The sequence below is a fragment of the Lissotriton helveticus genome, chromosome 3_1 (genome assembly GCF_964261635.1).
Source record: "Lissotriton helveticus chromosome 3_1, aLisHel1.1, whole genome shotgun sequence".
NCBI classification, from domain to species: domain Eukaryota; kingdom Metazoa; phylum Chordata; class Amphibia; order Caudata; family Salamandridae; genus Lissotriton; species Lissotriton helveticus.
This window is the reverse complement of record NC_136061.1, coordinates 1,212,676,966-1,212,702,545: the sequence shown is the minus strand read 5'-3', so window position 1 is coordinate 1,212,702,545 and position 25,580 is coordinate 1,212,676,966.

Here is a 25,580-nt window from a genome sequence, read left to right as displayed (position 1 = left end):
GTGGGTCACCTGTTTAATGCCAACAGACAACTCACTTTTGACCAACTTAAGACAGACTATGGGCTTGCAGAAATGGAACGGGTACACTATTTGCAACTTAGACACTGGGTCACTCACCCAAGCATACCTAATGGTGCTCAGTGCCTGCTCACCCCCTTTGAGAATTGGCTACTCTCTAAGGACACTGACAGATGCCTCATTACTGAATTAGACACTATCCTAAATCATACACCCTGCAAGGACAAAACTCCAGGGCAGAAATGTGGGTGCAGGAACTGGAGGAGATACAGACATGCATGGTGTGGGACAAGATATATTATAGGGCAAGACACACAGCGCATCTTACTAGTACCTAACTCCTGTTCGCTTCCATCAGGGCAACAATAACTGTAGCGCAGAGAACTGGAAAGGATGTGTGGTCCCTGAGACCTTGCTTCTTGTGCTCTGGGAGTGTTCAAAGCTCAAACCTATGCATATGGCGTGGATACACAAGTTTGGAGGATCTTGCTAATGGTGTGCCTGACCTTTGCGTTAACCTCAATCGGACACCTACTGAGACCGTATGGAGACCATTTATTACCCTGCTCTCTACTGAATTCTATGAATTGATGAGACCCAGATACCTCCGTGTATTGCGTTTGACTGCCACTGTTGGCAGGGGTGGGTTGCAAGAGGGTGAGCAATAGGTGCACCACATAGAATAGATATACTATAACTGAGTCAGTACTACAAAGGGAGTGGGGAAAGGGAGTAGGAACGTTTTCTAATGTTGTACTTTCGTTTCATGACAGTGCATAAGAAAGCCATGCTCTGCAGACGCCTCTGTTAGTTGCAACATTGTTTTTGTAAAAACAATAATATACATTTGGCCCATACATGTGTTACGCCTTTATGTTATTCCTTGAAGAAAAGGGATTGGCAGAACTGAAAACATCCCTATTTTTGGAAGGTATGATTAAAGAGTAAAATGATGATCTGTGAGGAAGTTTGAAGATTCTATCCGAAAAGGTTCTGGCCCTTAGGCAGGATAAATGTGAATTTGTGAGTAGTGAAGTTGATTAACTGTGCCATATAATCACCAAAATCTTTACTCCAGCCCAAAAGAATTCTTGTGTCTTCTCTCAAAAGTGGAAGACTTCTTACGGATAAGGATGATTGGGCCATATGTATCATGCATTTTACTGGTCACAAACTGCCCGATTCGCAGAATCAGGTCGTTTGAGAACGGTAAAATGCTTTTTGGTTTGTATGAATTCCAATTTGTGATTTGGTAACATGTTACTGAATAGCAATTTGGAATTGCGAATAAATAGATTTCCAACATTAGGAAGGGGAGTGTTCAGGGCCTCTCTTCCTAATACCGAATCACAGCGGTATGTTGGAATGCTTTGTGACCGAAATGTGGTCGCAAAACATTTGCATTTTACCACCTTCTTCAAATGGGTGGTATGTCATTCGCAACTGGGAAGGGATCCCATGGACCACTGCCCGCTCTTGTAAAATGAAATGCGATCTGTTTTCCTTTAAGGGAAATGGGCTGCATTTAAAAAAACATGATTGCTATATTCAGAAGCAATCATGGACATGGTGGCCTGCTGACCCCAGCAGGCCACCATTCCGGTGATTTTAGCGATTCCCAATGGGTTGCAAATTGCGACCTACCTCATTAATATTCATGAGGTAGGTCGATTAGTGACCCACTAGAAATAGCTCACGGAGTTTCATACATTAAAAATAGTGATACCTAATTGCGATTTGCAGAAAATCGCAATTAGATAATCGCCATTTCCAATATTGATACATGTGGCCCCTTCTGTCTCTTTTTCAGAAACGTGAAAGCGTTTTTCTAAGCTCTTGACTGACTTTGATATATAAACAAAACTTCTTACAGGTATTTATAAAAACAAAATAGTTTTTGCTTTTTCTGAATAAAGAAAATAGTTGTGTCTATCAAACGATATATAGTGGGCTTTATTTATGAGGCCCTTATGCGGCCAATGCGTCACTTTTTGTGATGCTGTGGTGGCGTAAAAAATGTGCTACACTGCGCCATATTTACAAAGTGATGCATCTAGGCAGATGGATACTTTGTAAGCCCCTGCACTACATTATACCTGCCACAGGTATAATGTATGAAAAGTGAACGTTTCTGTAAATCCCTGCAACATGGAGCACCATACAGTAAATACGACGTATCTATGGTGTCACAAGGAGGGCGCACTGAAAGTGTCACATCTCTGTTTTCACGCATCAATGCTACACTTCTCATAAATAAGGCCCTGTGTTCTTACAAGACACCTATTTTTTTGGGACTGATAACATGTTTCCATAGGATGACAGTTATTAAGCGTCCACTGTATCCTTAGTATTGTGAAAATTAAAAATAACTACTCAGTGATTGACCAAAAGACATTGGATTCCACATTGGCAATAGAGCTACTTAACATAGTCTTGAAAGGCGTCATTTGTACTTCGAGCCTGTCAGCCAGCATTGCACCATGGTGCAAGGATGCTTAGGTTGGCACAAGCCAGCATACATTGGCCAGGGCTGTGGGAGAGAATTACTATGCCATTTCTTAGTAGATATGGAGTAGTTTTGAACTCTCGCCTTGACGCAACAGTCCAGCGTTGACCATAACTTTGGTTACGTTGCATCACATTTTAGTACATTTCCAAAATAGTGGTACAACCATAACTGATGATTAAGATTAATCTTGAATTGCTGACTTTGTTTTCTGATCTTCTGAGAGCTATAAAGTATGCTCACTAGTGGTATAGAAAAATTACACAAATATAAACTGCTGTTATCACGTAACAAAGCAACACACAGAGCAGCCAACAGCCACGGCCGCCGGTAGTAGGTGTAACTGCAGGGCGGTGACGTAGGGAGGGGAAGGGGCAAGGTGGGGGGTTGTAATGTATGGAATACGGACTTTAACAGGTAAGTAGACATATAAATAAATAAAACGAATTTCGTTGTGTGCACTGCATCACCAAATGCAATGCAGTGCGCGCAACGAAATTCGTTTTATTTATTTATATATTTACTTACCTGTTAAAGTCCATAATCAGGGCCGGCCTAAGGCATGTGCAAGCTGTGCACCTGCACAGGGCCGCCAAACCCCAGGGGCCGCCACGCCAATATATATCCTTAGATACATATTTGCGTGGCGGCCCCTGGCAGGGATTTGGCGGCCTCGGGCCCCCTACCTACACTCCCTGCTCAAGGCCTCCGTGAGCCTAGAGCCGGCCCTGCCATAATCCATACATTACAACCTCCCAGCCTGCCCCTCCCCCTCCCTACGTCACCGCCCTGCAGTTACATCTACTACCTGCCGTGGCTGGCAGCTAATACACACTCAGCGTCAAAAACAGCTTTCAGACGTCTAACAACATTAATCGACTTCTCAATGAAAACTGTGGAATAGAAAGAAACTGCCATTCACCTCCTCCCGATGTCATACTCCCCTTGGTTCCAGTCTCTTCCTTTAAATTAGAAATCCCAATTGTAGAACTTAGTTTAATTTGTTAATGGCAGAAAATTATAGGGGAGTAATGAACCGAGTGAGGTCTGAATAATGACGGAGCTTGCAATTATTGACGAATGTGGATGGCAACTCTCATGGGATTAAACAGTAAAGATTCAGGCGTTCAACGCATCCGAGCACCATGTCATTCGGAGCATGACTATAAGGGAAGGTATTTGCTGAGCCGAACACCCACCACACTTGTCATAATAAACATAGGGGAGATTGTTCGTAGCATGAGGCACTGATATCACAAATAAAGCCTTCATCAACCCTCCATGTAAAAAGGGACCCTAACGGAATGTTATCATTGTGGTGCTTATTCTCATTTTTCTGCATAAAGCATTTACTGAGAACAAAAGACACATATGGGAAAGACGGAAACGTGTCACAAAAGGAGAACGCAGAAAGCTGCAGGAGTGAGCTGAAGGGGCAGGGAGTGGCTGTAAATGGAATAAAGAGGTCCGAGATGCCTTTTGGATTATGCTGCCTCAGTACTCTGTAATAGCACTTTTAGGGGAATATTCTCAAGAACATGTGATAATCAGCGCAAAATAAGCATAACGCAACATTGCACATTGCAGTCTATTGCAGGAAAACAACGCTGTGTCAACGGCGTATTCACAACACGGCGGTACCATGCGATAGGCTCACATTTACGCGTCAAATGTCCATGTTAAAAAAACAACGCGATGCTGAAAAAATGCTTAACACCAACGTGAAAATAGTAGCGATGAGGCCAATCGCGATACTAACATCAGCGATAACTAGCGACAGGTCTGTGATTCCCATACGTCATGCGGGAAAATGCTCCGTAAAAGCAGAGTAAAAAAACGGTGAGATGACAACGTACGGGCACAACCCCACAGCCGTGACATAGAACAAATGACCATTGTCCCGCATCAGATAGGCATCTCCTCACAAACAGCCAGAATGTACATTGACATGCATTCTGTATGTACAGCCACTGTACATACATGGAACACACTGTGAAACCGCATCTCCTCTTCGCATTGCAGAGGGACAATCAACACCCCCTGCACACAGACTTGCCATGTCCATGATCAAACAATAATGAAAGCATGGACTAATGTAGGGGCAGTGACTCCTCCTTATGTACATGTTGCCTATGTCGGGGGGCTTGAGTCAACGGGTGCATCCCTGCATCATGGCGGCACATATCAGAGCCCAAAAGAAGCCCTGTTGTCACTTGTAGGTCATAAATGACAGCCAAAATGGAATTAATTGGGACACATGTGACACGCCGAAGAGTGGGATACCATACCAACTGTGACACACAGAACTGGCAGTTCGAATACGTGACACCCTAAACAGCCTCAGTGCACAGAGGTCACACACCCACCATCCATTAACAAATTCCAAAATTGCTAGCACTACATGTCGCACCCACACTTGTCTGAGTGAAGTGCTTGTACAGATGAGTGACATGCACGCAGGGAATGTGTCTTGGAATGCATTTATTTGCACATGCTGTGCCTGTGGTCATTCATCGGACTGTCCCATGATTGCTAAGCACCGTCACAATGTGACGTCAACATGAGAAGAAATTGTCAATGATGGTGTTCCTACGGGCTATTCCTGCTGCGGCTGCAGTGGGATAAGGTCCACCTGCCTCCTCTTCATCATCTTCGTCCAGTGCATCTGCACTCGTATCCATGGGGCATTGCTGCGTACACATATGTTGTGCAACACACAACATGCAACGATCATCTTGCACATGATGTCTGGGCTGTACAGGAACCTTCCACCTGTGACGTTGAGGCACCTGAAACGTGACTTTAACATGCCAAATGCGCACTCCACGATGCCCCTGGTGCGTTTGTGGGCCAAATCGTACTGCGTCTGGGCCTGTGTGTTCAGGGCTCGGAGGGCTGTCATCATCCATGCGCAGAGTGCATATCCTTGTTCACCTGTGACAGTGCAGAGAGACACGAGTCAAGACTATGTACTGCATGATGTGTTGGCAGGCTCACTGGTTCATTGGTGTGTGATATGTGTGACTTAGTGAGTCCTGTATGTTGCAAATGAGCGGCATCAATGTGTATTACTTAGCCTCACTGCTGCTCCTCCCTCCCCCGAGCATAGTCACTAGTGTGCGCAGCACGGTTGCATCACTTTCAACCCTATCGCACACCATTGTCATGCCTGTCTGCGCATGTCCACAAGCCTGACAAAGACACACTGATGATGTGCACTGAAGGTGGCCAGCCCCTTGTGTGTAGGCCCATTGTAAGGACAGGTCTGACACAGATGTAGAGCACCCGCCCGGCTGAACTAGCCATGCGGTCGAGGGTAGACATTTGGCGCATGCTGCGCTAATAGCGACACACACAACAGTTGGCATGTGTGATCCTGTCTTTGAGCGGGCATGTCCTCCCTCATGTACCCCTTCGGCCGAGCCAGCACTCCGGGGGCATGCCACTTAGCCACATTGTCCAATGTGGGACGGGTTACGCAGACACAACAACAGAGACACACACATTAGTCACTTCCTTGGCAAGGCCTAAACTTAGCCACACCCAGATTCAAATCTGGAAGATCCACACCCCTACGCTGTACTGTCGTACGCCTGTCCCCTCCGCTTATACTCACAGGGAGGTAGGACACGGCTACATGTCCCAGGTCAACCCCACTGCCTGCGGTGACATGGTTGCACTCGCTGTACACCGCACAATGTAATGTGGTATGGCCCGGGCTCTCATGCATACATAATGACCACAGGGACACACTGAGTGAGTTTATGGAACTGGCTATGGGCACATGCGCCCGCCCCTTTTATTGCCAGGGTCACATGTCCAATGACGCCTGTGCTGGATGGGTTTTGGGTAGTGTAAGTCACCCCTCAGGGTTTGGTTGGTTCTGGCAACAACCACAACAGTGATCAGACAATCAGCAGTACAAGGTTCGAAGTGCAAGGGTCCATGACTTGAGCTGCACAGAGTTAGTGGCCTCCGATGCACTGCGCCCGCCACAGACATACCACCACGGGACGGTGACTTGTGCTGCACTGAGGTAGGACCACGTCGATGTCCAAGGTGAATGTCACAGAGGGTTGCGGGGGACAGTGGAAGGTGTCTTTCCAGGGCATGATGTAGAGGGCAGAAACAGGCAAATGGCGGAGTGGAATGCTACAGACTCCTCTTTACCACCATGTCAGTGTCAGCTACATGATGATGAAGACATCCCCAATCCCATGGACTCAGATGCCACCAAATTTCAACCAGAGAGTGCCCATGAATTTCGGGGCACATACTTAGTGGCATCGGAGCTGAAAAGGGATGCAGTCTGCGATGAGGCCTGTACAATGACATAAACTCTGCCATGAAGAGAGCAAGACTCAGTTCAAATTGTAAGACCTACTCCACCGCAGGTGTGCCGGAGGCAGCAGTCAGCAGTGGCCCACAGCCATGTGATGCACAGAGTTAGTGGCACCAGTGCAGTTGTTGATAGTGTCCCATCACCTCTGTAATGGAGAGCCTTTTCTCCTCCGGACTGAAGCGTGTCTTCCTCTTACTCCTCTCCTTACGTACTGTGACATGAACACTGCCATGAAGAAAGCAAGGCTCAGTTCTAAATGTGTGACCTAATTGACTACAGTGTAGGCCATCTCCTCCTGAATCTCTAACACATGACATTGGAATGGCATGTGGAGAAGATGTAAGGCTGACGGAGGTAGTGTCACCAGAGCTGAGTGGGTGTGCAGCCTGCGACAATGCCGTGTCCTGCCTGATATGGACTGCATTGGATTGGTGTGAGGCCTGCAGGACCGCAGTGTAGGCCAAAGTTAGCAAGGGCCCACAGACATGTGTGATTGGAATGCTATGCACAGAGTTGGTGGCACCACATGGAAGGGAGTATAGTGATATGAACTCTGCCACACAATTAGTACTCTGCCATAGTGTAATCAAGACTCAGTTCCAAATGTGTGACCAATAGTCCGCTGTGTCAGCCAGTGGAGTACCTCAACGAGAAAGGAGTACTGCGGGCTTGTGTCTCAGAGGCTGTGATGGTCTGAGGAGGCTGCCAAGGTCGGAGCTTGCAGTGGCACGTGGTGGGCCCTCCGTGACAAACGCCAAATTTGGCAGGTGAGCAGTGATGCCTGGATGTGCAAGGGCAGGCAAGACGGCTTCGGGGACCAGCGGCCCAGGGTGCAGCAGGCGCACAGGATTGCAGGCACCACCGCTCACGGCGTCAGCCTCGTGGCGGGGTGAGAGGCGCCACCCTGGCAGGGATGTTGGCCATTCAGGAAGAGGACCAGGCCCAGGGCTACATGCTTTTTATTCACACCCCTACGCTAGCATGGTGTACGTTGGGCCAGCCCACTCCGCACACGTTTACAGTGGGGACTTAACAAGCTACATTTCCATGATCTCCCCCACTCCGCACATGCTTACAGGGGGGACTTAACAAGCTACATTTCCGTGATCTCCCCCACTGGCTGCGGTGACATTTTTGCGTCAACTACACACCATACACCAGCGGTGTATGTAGACAAAGATATGTCTGTGATCTGCATACTGCAGTCTGTTCAGCACATCCATGGCATACTTGGCATTGTGTAAATTCTCATTCATCGATCACTTGCCTCCTTCGCACATGCCTGGTTCCCACCTCGTCCCACATCCTGCTAATGTGTGGCTGAGGTGCCATGCCATTGATGGCTTGTGTACATGGCTGGCCCAGGTTCCCACAGTAAGTTGTGCTGTTGTGTCTGGTGGGTGGGCATGTTGTTTGGCATGTTGTATGTGACTTTGTGACGTGTGCATTCCCAGAGTTGTGAATTGCATGATTGTGGATTTGAGGTGTGTTGTGTGTTCATTTGGTACTTACAAATGAGCAGTACATTTCCGTAGGTACCAGCTAGAAGCGCTGGTTGATGATGGACTGTCGGAAGATGTAAGAATCATGAACACTGCCTGGGTAGTTGGCACCGACATTGGTGAAGAGTCCTTGGTGGTCCACTATTGCCTGCACATTGATGGTATTCGTGTGCTTTCGGTTGCGGTATTTGTGTGCACTGTCAGCAGGAGGCACAAGTAGAACACGTGTGCGGACGATTGCCCCTAACATGTGTGGGAAGCTACCTATGGTGTAGAAGCCTTGATTGGCATCCAGCTGTTCCTGTGCAGTGTGGGGGAAGTATAGGAACTGGGGCACCAAGCTGATGATGGCATCTTGGACAGGTTTAAGGAACTTTGATAGGGCTGGCTGTGAGACTCCTCTGACTCTGGCGGTTGTTGGCTGGAAGGTACCAGAGTCCAACAGGTGCAGCACAGCCAGCAGCTTTGTCTGAGAGATGTTTTCATGGGTAAGGAATAGGATGATACTCACTACCCATGTATCAGCGGCTTTCTTCAGGACCAGATTGACAACGTGATAATAAGAATAAAGATATTATACAACACCAGTATTCCTGCTTTGCTTTGTCTGTCAGGTCATACCCAGGTATCCTCAGTTCTAGGATAACCCTGCCTCACCTCTACCTGGCTGGCTGCTCTGGAGGGAGGCCCCGCGCTATCCGTCGGTACCTCGATGCCCACGAGAGCTCGCCCCGGGATTTTTTCACAAAACTGCAGCAGCATTATCACGTTGTCAATCTGGTCCTGAAGAAAGCCGCTGATACATGGGTAGTGATCAACAGGCTGAAACATGTTGACCATATAGTGACAGTGGTTCTACATCCATACCACTGTGCTGTTCTTCTTTTAACCCTGTCAGGTAGAGCACATCAATAAAAGTTCTATGTCGTGACCCTACTTAGGCAGTTTTGACCTCACTAGTCCTTTCTCCACACAGCGCTGCATACCTCTCTACACCCATCAGCTCTCATATGGGAGTATCATCCTATTCCTTACCCATGAAAACATCTCTGAGCTCCTTCCTTAAGATCTCGAAGTAGTAGCTCCCAGTGTTGACTAGGTTTTCATCACTGGTAAGGAGGACCCATATGATGAAGCATGTCACCCTCGGGTGAGTGAGGGTTCCTATCCTTAAGGGATGTCTTTCCCAGTTTTTGATCACTTGTAGTTTAGATTGAGAGAGGCAGTACATAATAGCTCACTTACACATTTTTGAGACGACTGGTGTACTCTTTGGTATTTGATTAGCAGAATATAGTATGCCTATCTACAAACAGGTAAGTAGTAAAATATTGATTCCAAAATATAGAAAGTTAAAATATAGTTAACTAAAATATCGAATTTTTAAAATGTATTTAAAATACTATAAAAGTAATTAAATAATAAACACAACTAAATAAAACATAGTTAAAATAATGTAAAAAAGCTTAAAATGTAAAAATAATAAATGAAATGTAAAACTGGTTTTTAAATATACATTTACTTAATAATATTATAAAATAATTATTAATCTTAAATATAAAATATTTAGAACATTATTAAAATATATTGACATCAATATATAAATAAACATATTTGAATATACAAATAAATATTATATAATAAATAAAATAATTAAAGTAGTCATTTTTATGTCAATTAATTATGAGTGCAACAGTAGTAAAAGCATTGGATAGTGTAGGGTTAAACATTACTATTCCCACTCCAGAGAGTGCAACAGTAGAGAAAGCGTTGAATAGCGTAGGGGTTAAAATTACTATTTCCATTCCAGTGACTGCAACAGTAGGGAAAGCATTGGATAGCGTAGGGGTAAAAATTACTATTCCCACTCCAGTGAGTGCAACAGTAGGGAAAGCGTTAGATATCGTAGGGGTAAATATTACTATTCCCACTCCAGAGAGTGCAACAGTATGTAAAGCGTTGGATAGCGGGAGGGTAAAAATTACAATTCCCACTCCAGGGAGTGCAACAGCAGGTAAAGCGTTGGATAGCGGGAGGGTAAAAATTAATATTCCGACTCCAGAGAGTGCAAAGTAGGGATAGCGTTGGATAGCGGGAGGGTAAAAATTACTATTCCCACTCAAGAGAGTGCAAAGTAGGGAAAGCGTTGTATGGCAGGAGGGTAAAAATTACTATTCCCACTCCAGTGAGTGCAACAGTAGGGAAAATGTTGGATAGCGTAGGGGTAAAAATTACTATTCCCAATCCAGAGAGTGCAACAGTAGGAAAAGCGTTGGATAGCGGGAGAGTAAAAATTACTATTCCTACTCCAGAGAGTGTAGCAGTAGCGAAAGCGTTGGTTAGCGTAGGGGTAAAAATTAATATTCCCACTCCAGAGAGTGCATAGTAGGCAAAGCGTTGGATAGCGGGAGGGTAAAAATTACTATTCCCACTCCAGTGAGTGCAACAGTAGGGAAAACGATGGATAGCGTAGGGGTAAGAATTACTATTCCCACTCCTAAGAGTGCAATAGTAGGGAAAGCGTTGAATAGCGTAGGGGTTAAAATTACTATTTCCATTCCAGTGACTGCAACAGTAGGGAAAGCATTGGATAGCGTAGGGGTAAAAATTACTATTCCCACTCCTAAGAGTGGAACAGTAGGGAAAGCGTTGAATAGCGTAGGGGTTAAAATTACTATTTCCATTCCAGTGACTGCAACAGTAGGGAAAGCATTGGATAGCGTAGGGGTAAAAATTACTATTCCCACTCCAGTGAGTGCAACAGTAGGGAAAGCGTTAGATATCGTAGGGGTAAATATTACTATTCCCACTCCAGAGAGTGCAACAGTATGTAAAGCGTTGGATAGCGGGAGGGTAAAAATTACAATTCCCACTCCAGAGAGTGCAACAGCAGGTAAAGCGTTGGATAGCGGGAGGGTAAAAATTAATATTCCGACTCCAGAGAGTGCAAAGTAGGGATAGCGTTGGATAGCGGGAGGGTAAAAATTACTATTCCCACTCAAGAGAGTGCAAAGTAGGGAAAGCGTTGTATGGCAGGAGGGTAAAAATTACTATTCCCACTCCAGTGAGTGCAACAGTAGGGAAAACGTTGGATAGCGTAGGGGTAAAAATTAATATTCCCAATCCAGAGAGTGCAACAGTAGGAAAAGCGTTGGATAGCGGGAGAGTAAAAATTACTATTCCTACTCCAGAGAGTGTAACAGTAGCGAAAGCGTTGGTTAGCGTAGGGGTAAAAATTAATATTCCCACTCCAGAGAGTGCATAGTAGGCAAAGCGTTGGATAGCGGGAGGGTAAAAATTACTATTCCCACTCCAGTGAGTGCAACAGTAGGGAAAACGATGGATAGCGTAGGGGTAAGAATTACTATTCCCACTCCAGAGAGTGCAACAGCAGGGAAAGCGTTGGATAGCGTAAGGGTAAAAATTACTATTCCAACTCCAGAGAGTGCAACAGTAGGGAAAGCGTTGGATAGCGGGAGGGTAAAAATTAATATTCCCACTCCAGAGAGTGCAAAGTAGGGAAAGCGTTGGATAACGGGAGGGTAAAAATTACTACTCCCACTCCAGAGAGTGCAAAGTAGGGAAACGTTGGATAGCAGGAGGGTAAAAATTACTATTCCCACTCCAGTGAGTGCAACAGTAGGGAAAGCGTTGGATAACGGGAGGGTAAAAATTACTACTGCCACTCCAGAGAGTGCAAAGTAGGGAAACGTTGGATAGCAGGAGGGTAAAAATTACTATTCCCACTCCAGAGAGTGCAAAGTAGGGAAAGCGTTGGATAACGGGAGGGTAAAAATTACTACTCCCACTCCAGAGAGTGCAAAGTAGGGAAACGTTGGATAGCAGGAGGGTAAAAATTACTATTCCCACTCCAGTGAGTGCAACAGTAGGGAAAATGTTGAATAGCGTAGGGGTAAAAATTACTATTCCCACTCCAGAGAGTACAACAGTAGGAAAAGTGTCGGATAGTGGGAGGGTAAAAATGACTATTCCCACTCCAGAGAGTGTAACAGTAGCGAATGCGTTGTATAGCGGGAGGGTAAAAGTTACTATTCCTACTCCAGAGAGTGCAAAGTAGGCAAAGCCTTGGATAGCGGGAGGGTAAAAATTACTATTCCCACTCCAGTGAGTGCAACAGTAGGGAAAACGTTGGACAGCGTAGGGGTAAGAATTACTATTCCCTCTCCAGAGAGTTTAACAGTAGGGAAAGCGTTGGACAGCGTAGGGGTAAAAATTACTATTCCAACTCCAGAGAGTGCAACAGTAGGGAAAGCGTTGTATAGCGGGGGGGGCAAAAATTAATATTCCCACTCCAGAGAGTGCAAAGTAGGGAAAGCGTTGGATAACAGGAGGGTAAAAATTACTATTCCCACTCCAGAGAGTGCACAGTAGGGAAAGCGTTGGATAGCAGGAGGGTAAAAATTACTATTCCCACTCCAGTGAGTGCAACAGTAGGGAACACGTTGGATAGCATAGGGGTAAAAATTACTATTCCCACTCCAGAGAGTGCAACAGTAGCGAAAGCGTTGGATAGCGTAGGCATAAAAATGAATATTCCTACTCCAGAGAGTGCAAAGTAGGGAAAGCGTTGAATAGCGGGAGGGTAAATATAACTATTCCCACTCCAGAGAGTGCAAAGTAGGGAAAGCGTTGGATAGCGGGAGGGTAAAAATTAATATTCCCACTCCAGAGAGTGCAAAGTAGGGAAAGCGTTGGATAGCGGGAGGGTAAAAATTACTATTCCCACTCCAGAGAGTGCAAAGTAGGGAAAGCGTTGGATAGCGGGAGGGTAAAAATTACTATTTCCACTCCAGTGAGTGCAACAGTAGGGAAAACGTTGGATAGCGTAGGGGTATGAATTACTATTCCCACTCCAGAGAGTGCAACAGTAGTGAAAGCGTTGGATAGTGTAGGGGTAAGAATTACTATTGCCACTCCAGAGAGTGCAACAGTAGGGAAAGCGTTGTATAGCGTAGGGGTAAAAATTACTATTCCCACTCCAGAGAGTGCAACAGTAGGGAAAGCGTTGGATAGCGGGAGGGTAAAAATTAATATTCCCACTCCAGAGAGTGCAAAGTAGGGAAAGTGTTGGATAGCCGGAGGGTAAAAACGTACTATTCCCACTCCAGACAGTGCAAAGTAGGGAAAGCGGTGGATAGCGGGAGGGTAAAAATTACTATTCCCACTCCAGAGAGTGCAAAGTAGGGAAAGCGTTTGATAGCGGGAGGGTAAAAATTACTATTTCCACTCCAGTGAGTGCAACAGTAGGGAAAACGTTGGATAGCGTAGGGGTAAGAATTACTATTCCCACTCCAGAGAGTGCAACAGTAGGGAAAGTGTTGGATAGCGTAGGGGTAAGAATTACTATTGCCACTCCAGAGAGTGCAACAGTAGGGAAAGCGTTGGATAGCGCAGGGGTAAAAATTACTATTCCCACTACAGAGAGTGCAACAGTAGGGAAAGCGTTGGATAGCGGGAGGGTAAAAATTAATATTCCCACTCCAGAGAGTGCAAAGTAGGGAAAGCGTTGGATAGCCGGAGGGTAAAAATTACTATTCCCACTCCAGAGAGTGCAAAGTAGGGAAAGCGTTGGATAGCAGGAGGGTAAAAATTACTATTCCCACTCCAGGGAGTGCAACAGTAGGGAAAGCGTTGGATAGCGTAGGGGTAAGAATTACTATTGCCACTTCAGAGAGTGCAACAGTAGGGAAAGCGTTGGATAGCGTAGGGGTAAAAATTACTATTCCCACTCCAGAGAGTGCAACAGTAGGGAAAGTGTTGGATAGCGGGAGGGTAAAAATTAATATTCCCACTCCATAGAGTACAAAGTAGGGAAAGCGTTGGATAGCCGGAGGGTAAAAATTACTATTCCCACTCCAGAGAGTGCAAAGTAGGGAAAGCGTTGGATAGCGGGAGGGTAAAAATTACTATTCCCACTCCAGAGAGTGCAAAGTAGGGAAAGCGTTGGATAGTGGGAGGGTACAAATTACTATTTCCACTCCAGTGAGTGCAACAGTAGGTAAAACGTTGGATAGCGTAGGGGTAAGAATTACTATTCCCACTCCAGAGAGTGCAACAGTAGGGAAAGCGTTGGATAGCGTAGGGGTAAGAATTTCTATTGCCAGTCCAGAGAGTGCAACAGTAGGGAAAGCATTGGATAGCGTTGGGGTAAAAATTACTATTCCCACTCCAGAGAGTGCAACAGTAGGGAAAGCATTGGATAGCGGGAGGGTAAAAATTAATATTCCCACTCCAGAGAGTGCAAAGTAGGGAAAGCGTTGGATAGCCGGAGGGTAAAAATTACTATTCCCACTCCAGAGAGTGCAAAGTAGGGAAAGCTTTGGATAGCAGGAGGGTAAAAATTACTATTCCCACTCTAGTGAGTGCAACAGTAGGGAAATCGTTGGATAGCGTAGGGGTAAAAATTACTATTCCCACTCCATAGAGTGCAACAGTAGGGAAAGCGTTGGATAGCGGGAGGGTAAAAATTACTATTCCCACTCCAGAGAGTTTTACAGTAGCAAAAGCATTGGATAGCGTAGGGGTCAAAATTAATATTCCCACTCCAGAGATTGCAAAGTAGGGAAAGCGTTGGATAGCGGGAGGGTAAAAACGTACTATTCCCATTCCAGAGAGTGCAAAGTAGGGAAAGTGTTGGATAGCCGGAGGGTAAACATTACTATTCCCACTCCAGTGAGTGCAACAGTAGGGAAAACGTTGGATAGCGTAGGGGTAAGAATTACTATTCCCACTCCAGAGAGAGCAACAGTAGGGAACGCGTTGGATAGCGTAGGGGTAAAAATTACTCTTCCCACTCCAGAGAGTGCAACTGTAGGGAAAGCGTTGGATAGCGGGAGGGTGACAATTAATATTCCCACTCTAGAGAGTGCAACAGTAGGAAAAGAAATGATTTAATATTTAAATAGGAATACATTAATTATCGATACCAATTTAAAATTATTTAAAATAATTACCAATTACAAAATATTTCATAATTAATTAATTATGAATACCAATAAATGGTATTTATTAAAAATTAATCACCTATTAATAATTAATTAACAACCAATCATTTTTCAATTCCAAAAATGTAATAAGATAAAAAATGCCAATTAATAAAAAATAATTACTAATTATTAATTAATTAACAATTAATTAATTATCAATACATATAAATATAAATACATATTTAGTTATTTACAATTAAATTACTTCCCACCCTATTCCCCTATAATTCACAACCCACTCCAAGTAATAAATTAAAACAATTAACATAATTACCAATTAATCAATTATTAAAACTTAATTACCAATTAATAAAACATAATTAACAATTAATAATTAATTAACAATTAATGAATTATCAATACATACAAACAAAAATACATATTTACTTAATTACAATTAAATTACTTCCCACCCTATTCCCCTATAAACCCACAACCTGCTACAGAACTAAAATGCAAAATTAAATTAAAAATAATTATTAATTCATAAAAACTAATATTTAATTTACTATAATTAAATTACTTCCCACCCTATTCCCCTATAAACCCTCAACCCGCTACAGAATTAAATGACGCAAAAATTAAGTAACAAAACATTTATTATTTTAAAAAATTAAACATACATTACAAATATAATATATATTTTTAACACATATACTAGCATACAAACACTATTTTTTTTTCTCGATATTATGGAAAACAATATTTTAAATTCGATATTATGGGAATCGATATTTCTTACCTTAATTTCGATATTCTAACCAACTATATTTTGATAATTCGATATTCTGTCCATTCTATATTTTTCATTCGATATTCTGGGCAGTCGATATTTCTGAATCGATATTTAGGGTGTTCATCGGTGCGTGGAGGTCCAGGGGGGTGGCGGGCCTGGGGTTGGTGGCGGTGGGTGTTGTGGCCCTGTTGGTGCTCCAAGCTGCATGATCAGTAGCTCCATAGCTTCTGTTTGTCTTCAGGTGTGGCTCTGGACTGTGCTCCCTTTTCTGGTTCAGGCTGTCGTCTGACTTTACACCAGGTCAGAGCAGGTGTTAATTTCCTGCTGCTAACGCGCCTTATTGCCTGTTTTGGGATCATATGGGCAATGCGGCTGGTTGCTGAGAATGTTGCGGAGTGGTGTTGTCATGGCTTTTGGCACGGGAACGCCTACTCTGCACCTCATTAGCGATAGTTGCCATGATCATATGTGGCAATGTTTTTTGTGGCTGCTATTGCAGGTAAGCTGGTGATAGGGGCTGTTATTACCAGCTTGTGAATGGGTTGATAGTTTTATCGCCACTTTGGCTGCGATAAATTGCCTTTAACTTAGCGATAAATCCTTGAGAATATGCCCCTTAGTTGCATAAGTAATGTGTTTCAGAGGAAAGATTGGGGTACCAGCAAAAATTTTATTTACAAATAAAGCACTGTATCACTGTTCATTGGTATGTTAGAATGCGCCTGTTAGGCAGAAATTAACTGGTAGAGGGTTACAGAGAAAGTGGATGTGAAACGGAAGAAGGACCACTTCATGATCTACAGTGTTAGCCATCTGACACAAGTAATGAGTTGAGTCTATGGGTCAGTAGAGCATGCAATGGGCTATATGGTATGAGTAGTCTTTTAGGCCTTCTTATGAATTGTATTTGTAACATTTGTAGGGTGCCTGGCATGTGGCTGGGTGAAGTCAACCAGGGATTAACCCCTTGGGTGCTCATGATGAGCTGAGCTCGTCATGGCACACAGTGCTTATGTGCTCATGACGAGCTCAGCTATCTCAGCCCCCTGAGCACGTAGAAACTCAGTAGAGGTATCATTGGAAAGGGGATGGTAATCCCCAAGCAGGGATCCACCCACTAGGCAATAAGGAGGGGGGAGCAGCCCCTTGGGGGGTAGATGGGGCAGTAACCCCAATCTGCCCCCCGGGGGGTAGAAAGCCCACTAGATACCAGGGATTTTTACTACATTTATCAAGGGTGGGGACAGCCCAAAACGGGCATGCCGATGCCCCCACCCCCCAGGCTACAAAACTACAGTCTGTCTGCCCCCCCTGGGGGGGCGGAAGGGGCAGTAGCACCCGATCTGCCCCCCAGGGGGGCAGAAAGCCCACTAAATGCCTGGGATTTTGTTTTTGCACCATTGTTGTTTTAGGGTGGGCGCTGCCCGAAACAGGCACGCCAATGCCCCCACCACCATTACAACCTTTCTTCCCCCTCTGGGGGGCAGATGAGGACAGTAGCCCCCCATCTGCCCGCCGGGGGTAAATAGCACACTAGACACCAGGGATTTTTTATGGGATATTTATTAGGGGTGGGGGCTGCCCAAAACGGGCATGCTGATGCCCCACCCTCTGGCCATAAAATTACAGTCTTTCTGCCCCCCCTGGAAGGCAGGTGTAGCAGTAGCCCCCAATCTGCCCCCAGAGGGGGGCAAAAATCCCACTAGACGCCAGGGATTTCTTGTGCAAATTTTTATTAGTGTGGGGGCACTGGCATGCCTGCTTTTGGCAACCCCCACCCTAATTAAAATTTTCTAAAATAATCCCTGGCATCTACTAGGCTTTCTGCTCCCCCTGGGGGGCAGATGGGGGCATTAGCCCCCAATCTGCACCCCCGGGGAGGGCAAAAAGCCCCAACCCAGGGATTTTTTTTAGGAAATTTGAATTAGGGTGGGGGCTGGCCAAAACAGACATGCCCATGCCCCACCACCTCCCCCGCAAAAATTACAGCCTTCCTTCCCCCTTGGGGGTCAGATTGGGGGCATGAGCCCAGTAGAAGCTCAGTAGACACCAGAGATTTTTGGGGCAAATTTTAATTGGGGTGGGGGCATTGGCATGCCCGTTTTGGGCAGCCCCCACCCTAATTAAAATTTTCCCAAAAAACTCCCTGGTGTCTTTTGGACTTTCGGACCCCCTGGGGGGAAGATGGGGACATTAGCCCCCAATCTGCCCCACTGGGGGGGGCAAAAAGCCCTCTAGACACTAGTTTTTTTGGGGGGCAAATTTAAATTATAGTGGGGCAGCCCAAAACGGGCATGCCCATGTCCCCACTCCCTCCCCCACAAAAATACAGCCTTCCTGTCCCCCCTGGGGGGGCAGATGGGGCAGTGGCCTCCAATCTGCCCCCCGGGGGGGAAAAAAGCCCACAAGAAGCCAGGGATTTTTTTGGGCAAATGTTTATTAGGCATGCCCGTTTTTGGCAACCCCCACCCTAAGTAAAATTTACTAAAAAAAACCTTGGTGTGTAGTAGGTTTCCTGCCCCCCCAGTGAGCCAGATGGGGGCACTAGCCCCAATCTGCACCCCTGGGGGGGGGGGGGGCAAAAAGCTCAGTAGTAGCCAGGGATTTTTTGAGGCAAATTTGAATTAGGGTGGGGGTGCCCAAAACATGCATGTCCATGCCCCCACCCCCTCCCCCACAAAAATTGCAGCCTTCCTGCACCCCCTGGGGAGCAGATGGGGCAGTAGCCCCCAATCAGCCCCCGGTGAGGCAAAACGCCCACTAGACCCCAGGGATTTTTGGGGGGAAATTTTATTAGGGTGGGGCATTGGCATGCCCATTTTTGGCAACCCCTGCATTAAATTTTCTCAATACAATCCCTGGCATCTAGTAGGCTTTTTGCCCCCCTGGGGGGCAGATGGGGGCATTAGCCCCCAATCTGCACCCCCGTTGGACGAAAAGCCCACTAGTCGCCAGGGATTTTTTTTAGGCAAATTTGAAATAGGGTGGGGGCTGCCCAAAACAGGCGTGCCCATGACCCCACCCCCTCCCCCGCAAACCTTGCAGCCTTCCTGTCCCCACTGGGGAGCAGATGGGTCAGTAGCCCCCAATCTGCCGCCTGGGGGGGGAAGCCCTCTAGGCGCCAGGGATTTTTGGGGACATTTTTTATTAAGCTGGGGGCATTGGCATGCCTGTTTTTGGCAACCCCCACCCTAATTGAAATTTGCCCAAAAAACTCCCTGGCATCTAGTGGACTTTCAGCCCCCCTGGGGGGCAGATGGGGGCATTAGCCCCCAATGTGCCCTGCCGGGGGTACAAAAAACCCACTCGACGCCAAGGTTTTTTGGGGGCAAATTTGAATTAGAGTGGCGCTGCCCAAAACGGGCATTCTAATGCCCCCACCCCACCCTGCAACAATTACAGCCTTCATGCCCCTCCTGGGGGAAAAATGGGGGCATTTGCTCCCAATCTGCCGCCCGGGGGGGCAAAAAGCCCACTAGACCCAATGATTATGCTGTCTTTTTATGTGTGGGGGCTGCCCAGAATGGGCATACCAATACCCCCACCCCCCAAACAAACAGCCACTGTGTTTCTGACCCCCTTGGGGGCATATAAGGGCAACCCCACCCCCCGATATCCACCCCAGGGCGGCAGAAAGCAGACTAGGGACTGATTTGTTTTTAGCAATATGCCTACCTGTCGATTTTGGGCCCTAGCGCAGCCAGCACATAGGGAAAACTAGCAAACCTGTATATTTTTCCAAACAAGACACCCAGGGAAATCCAGGATGGGGTAACTTGACTGGCTCTCCCCAGGTTCTGTTACCCAGAATCCCTTGCAAACCTAAAAATGTGTCTAAAAAAACACATGTTCCTCACATTTCTGTGGTGGAAAAATCTGGACTCTGCGTGGATCTACAAAATTCCACCCACCCCGTGTTCTTCAACGTCTTCCAAGAAAAATGGTACCTCACTTGCATGGGTAGGCCTAGTGACCGCGACAGGAAACGGCCCAAAACGCAATGTGGACCCAACGCGTTTTCACAGTGAAAACTGGCCCTTTTTTGCAAAGTGCCTAGCTGTAGATTTTGAATACTAGCTCTGCCGGCACCTAGGGAAACCTAGCAAACCTAAATATTTTTGAAAACTAGACACCCAGGGGAATCCAGGATGGGGTGACTTGACTGGCTCTCACCAGGTTCTGTTACCCAGAATCCCTTGCAAACCTAAAAATGTGTAAAAAAAAACACATTTTCCTCACATGTCTGTCGTGGAAAGTTCTAGAACCTGCGTGGATCCACAAAATTCCACCCACCCCACATCCCCCAAAGCCTTCTAATAAAAATGGTGCCTCACTCATGTGGGAGGCCCAAGTAACCGCAATAGGCAGGGGCCAAAAATGTATAGAGGCGACATCAAAATTGCCTATCACCAAACTAACTGGTTTTGCAAGGGGGAGTCACTTGGGTTTTTGGCCTCGTGCTCGGAGGCCATTTAGGGAAACCTACCAAACCCACACATTTTGTACAAACTAGACACCCAGGGGCTTCCAGGGAGGTATGGCTTGTGTGGATCCCCTAATGTTTTCTTACCCAGAATCCCTTGCAAACCTCAATTTTAGCTGAAAAAAATCCCTTTCTTCACAAATTTTTGTGTGGGAAAGAGTGGCATCACCGGGCTCACACAAATTTCCTACCACCCAGCATTCCCCCTGGTCACCGGATACAGATTGTGCCACACAATTGTGGGAGGCCCAAGTACCCGCGACAGGCAAGGGCCCAAAACGTAGTGAGGCGACATCAAAATTGCCTATCTCACAACCACCTGGTTTTCAATAGGGTCACCTGGGTTTTTGGCCCCGTGCTCGGTAGCCATGTAGGAAAACATACCAAACCAACACATTTCTGAAAACTAGACACCCAGGGGCTTCCAGGGAGGTATGGCTTGTGTGGATCTCCCAACGTTTCCTTTTCCAGACTCCCTTGCAAAGCTCAATTTTAGCTGAAAAAAATCAGTTTTTTCACACATTTTTGTGTGGGAAAGTGTGGCATCACCTGGCTCACACAGATTTCCTATCACCCAGCATTCCCCCAGGTATCCCGATAAAAATGGTGCCTCACTTGTGTGGGAGGCCCAAGTACCCGCGACAGGCAAGGGCCCATTCCTGCTCGTGGATGCCGATTGGCAGAGACGTGAGCACCAGGGGATGTAGGGAGATTTTTCCGCAATAGCGCCCCGCAATATGTTTATACTTGTAGCCATCACTGAGTCCCTGATGAGCTGTTCTGACAGGTCAGTGTTGGGGTGTTTTTGGCTGTATTCGAGCCTGTTTTATGGTTGATTTCCCTGATATTAAAACTAGTGCATGCTGAAATCTCTAATTCAAGCGGTCTTCCTTGCAAAACACCTATACACAATGCCTGTACAAGATTAAAATGGCCTCAATTTGCAAACCTGCACCACATTTTACGCTATCTAATTTTCTAATGGGGGATCACCTTTATTTTGGTGTCCGAGTCTATTTTCCGTCCAAGTATTACTCTGAGGGTCTTTAATGCTCTACATTTACATGTTATGAGGGAGTAAAGAGTTGGAAGTGTAATCATCGCTGGCAACCTGGCCAGACACTACAGAAGATTTGAAAGGCTATATTTCACTCACTCCTCCCAGGATGAAGGAAACCAAGCGGAACAGTCTCAAACATTTTGCGTTGGGTTAACATCACAAGAGTGATGCTAATCAGCAAAAAAAAAATCCTGATTCACTTTCCAGTGCAAAACTTGTTTTACGCTGGAAAGTAAATAAAAGTAATGCGAAACAGTGCAAAACGCTGCTATGAATTACTTAGCTTCAAGGGAGCGTTACATGGATGGTACGTGAATTTTCCCATGCAACCACCCATGCTTTTTGACCCTACACCCTCTCTACTAACATTAGTAGACACGGTCTAGCACCAAAATGTAACTAGCTGAAAAGCACAGGCATTAAAAATTAAAAGAAAAATTGTTTTCATTCCTCTTTTCTTTTCCGACTATGGGCCCTATTAGGATGGCGGACGGACCTGCGTCCGTTTGCCACCCCAGAGGTGGAGGGACCGTCCGCAGGGGCAGCGGCGGTCCCTCTGTGCAAATTAGGATGTGACCGCCACCCTGGCGGTCACATCCTGTATGTTTAACATTGCGGCGGGTGCTGCTTGAAGCAGCACCCGCCGCAATGTTAAAAATGAAAGCAGTGCATTTGCATGCACAAAGCGGAAGGCACCGCGCGGTGCCTGCCGCTTCGTGCACGCAAAGGCAGGTGCACCCCCCACCCCCCTTCAACCCTGGGGGCCCGCAACGGGCCCCCAAAGAAAAGACCGTATGCCTTTCCACGGCAGAAATGCCGCCGTGGAAAGGCATAGGACCGCCGACATCCTAATATGCCTGGCGGTGTATGATAGACACCACCAGCCATGTTAGAGCTTTTCCGCCGCGGTCGGAAGGGGACCGCGGCGGAAAAGCTGCGGACGGAAAAAATATCCCCCAGCCATCCTAATCTGGCGGGGGTCTTTTTCCAGTCCGCAGCGGATAATCCGCATCCTCCGGGCCGGCGTTGGCTTCCGCCGGCCCGGAGGATGCGGATTATCCGCTATCATAATCGGCCCCTATGTGTGCTGCACTGTACAGCACACTAACAAAGTAGGAAAAGGTATTTCATTTGTCTAGCCATAATATTTTGCACAGCAAGGATACCCTTCCTGTACAAAACCTATGATAGACTCAGGCACACACTCTAGCACTATGGCGCTAAGGTGGTGCCTGTCGCAGGGCAGGCTGAAATTAGCACCAGCGGTAGGGAGAGAGGAGGAGAGTGCCATATCACTGTGAGTATTCGCTCCCCTGCTCTCTCCCTGTCACTCAACGCAGGGCAGCCTTTTTGGTGGCTGCACTGCGTCCTGTGACACCTTTCAGAATCTGGGCACATACGTTGAGCAAGTGTTTATATCTGAAGCCCCTTTTATGTGTCTGATTGCCCCCAAAGGCCGTCGGGCGAGCGATACACAGGTCATGGCTCCCACCTTGTCCAGACTGGCAACTTGTAGATACTAGGGCAAGACATGAATCACTTGGTTGATTGCAGCTCTGACAGAAAAAGAAAAACTAGATAACCCCTTCCTCTGCTACACCCATGACTCTCCATTCGATATGAGCCAAATAGTTTCCTTTGGAGCCCAGACACCCTTCAGATCACTGAAACAATATTGTGGTAAACAATATATAGTTGACAAAAATATTGTTTAAAAAATATCATTTGCCACAATAACGTGATCCTCTACTTATAATGGTAAGTACAAAAATATTGGGGAAAAAATGTAGTTGGCACTGATATCCTCCACAAATAGATGAAAATATCATTTTTGTAATATAAATAGAGTTTAAATGTTAAAAATGTTAGTATATTATTTTAATATAATGTGAAATATATGTAAAATATATTCCACTAATATTTAATTCTGAATATAAATAGATACCTATTTAAACACACAAACACATAATTATGTATTTATATTTACTATATATATACACATATATATATATATATATATATATATATATATATATATATATATATAATAGAGTTTAACATAATTATTAAAAATATTGTTGTTAAATTATTTTAAGTGTTATATGTTTTGAATGTATTACTATGACTACATATATTTTAGTATAAAAATATTCATGCTATACTATATTATTTTTTGAATATTTGAAATTTATTTGAAATGTATGAATATGAATGTATATATATATATATATATATGTATTATATATATATATGTATTCTAATAAATCTAAAATAGCAATAGATTTATTATAATGCAGAATAAATATTTGTATTATATGTGTATTAATTATGTTACACACTATATATATATATATATATATATATATCTACATACTAGCAGCCCGCCCCAGCGTTGCCCGGGGCAGAAGGGGGCTGGGGGCAGCATTTCAGGCCTGCGTGCACTCCCGCCCCGGCCCCCGCCCGCCACGACATTTCCACTCCTCCCCGCGCTTCACTCAGCCGCACACGTTCCGCCTCCTCCCAGCGCTTCTCTGACCCCGCACACGTTCCGCCTCCTCCCAGCGCTCCCGTGCTTCACCTACCTCAGCCCGACTTCACAGCTCCTCGTTCCGCCTCCTCCCATCAGCCCGACATCACTGCTCCTCGTTCCGCCTCTTCCCATCGCTTCTCTGAGCCGCACACGTTCCGCTCCTCCCCGCGCTTCATGTATCTCAGCCCGACTTCACCGCTGCTGTCCGCCGCTCCTCCCCGCGCTAGATGATGTCAGCACGCACGTCCACGTTGTTAGCGCACATGGCCGGCGCTACTTCTTAGGGACTACTTTTTTTTATTGTTTATTTTTTAAATAACGTTTATTTTTATTTTTTTTATAGCCTATCTCCATCTACAGGACCCCCCATTTCCAACGCTGTATTGGGTGTTGCGATTGGTGGTGTACTTTTCGAGTTTACCTGGCTCAAAGGACACAGTTCTCTCTTTATAATAGTAGTATAGATAAATATAGGACTGTGATCAAGGGCACCCGCCTGCAACGCGTCAGTTTTTTGCTTCTGCTTAGCTTTGCTCATTAAAATTCCAACTGCCTCATATCGGAGTCGTTGAGTCGTCTGTTCTGCCCTGGGGACCTGGGGCTACAGTTTAGCTTTTGTTTCGAGCATATATATAAATATATATATATACACACACACACATATATACACACATACACAATACAAAACCCCAAAAAGTAAAAACATTCATAGGAAAAAATATGTTAATTAATGTAGACAATACATAAAATTTAAAAAATAAGATTCAAGTAAAATTTAAAAATATAAAGAATACAATACTATAAACTCTATTCAAGCAACATTATGAAAACTATTAGAGTCTAACAATATTAAATATACTATTCCCCCTCTAGTTTATGCAAAAGTAGAGAAAGTGTTGGGCTTCAGAGGGGTAGAATGTACTCTTCCCACTCCAATCTGTGCAACAGTAGGGAACGTGTTGGACTTTGTTGAGGTGAAATTTACTATTCCCACTCCCGTCTGTGCAACAGTAGTTGAAGCATTGGATTTCGGAGGAATGAAATTTACTATTTCTACTCCGAACAGCACAACAGTAGGGAAGTGTTGAATTGCAAAGAGGGTAATTTTACTATTCCTACTGCAGTCTAAACAAAAGTAGAACTTTGATTCAGATTCATCGCACATATAAGTAACACCATGAAAGTAGAAGAAACATTAAGCTCTTAATATAAAAATTAATAATTCAATTAAAAATATAGATATGAAATGAAACATAAAAAATTATCAAAAAATATCTTACTCTTCAATAAAATATAAGTTATAATGACTATTCAATTATTATGTAACCCAACCCTAAATTAGAACTTAAAATTAACTTTTACATAATTTATATTTTTAATCTCAATTAAATAAATA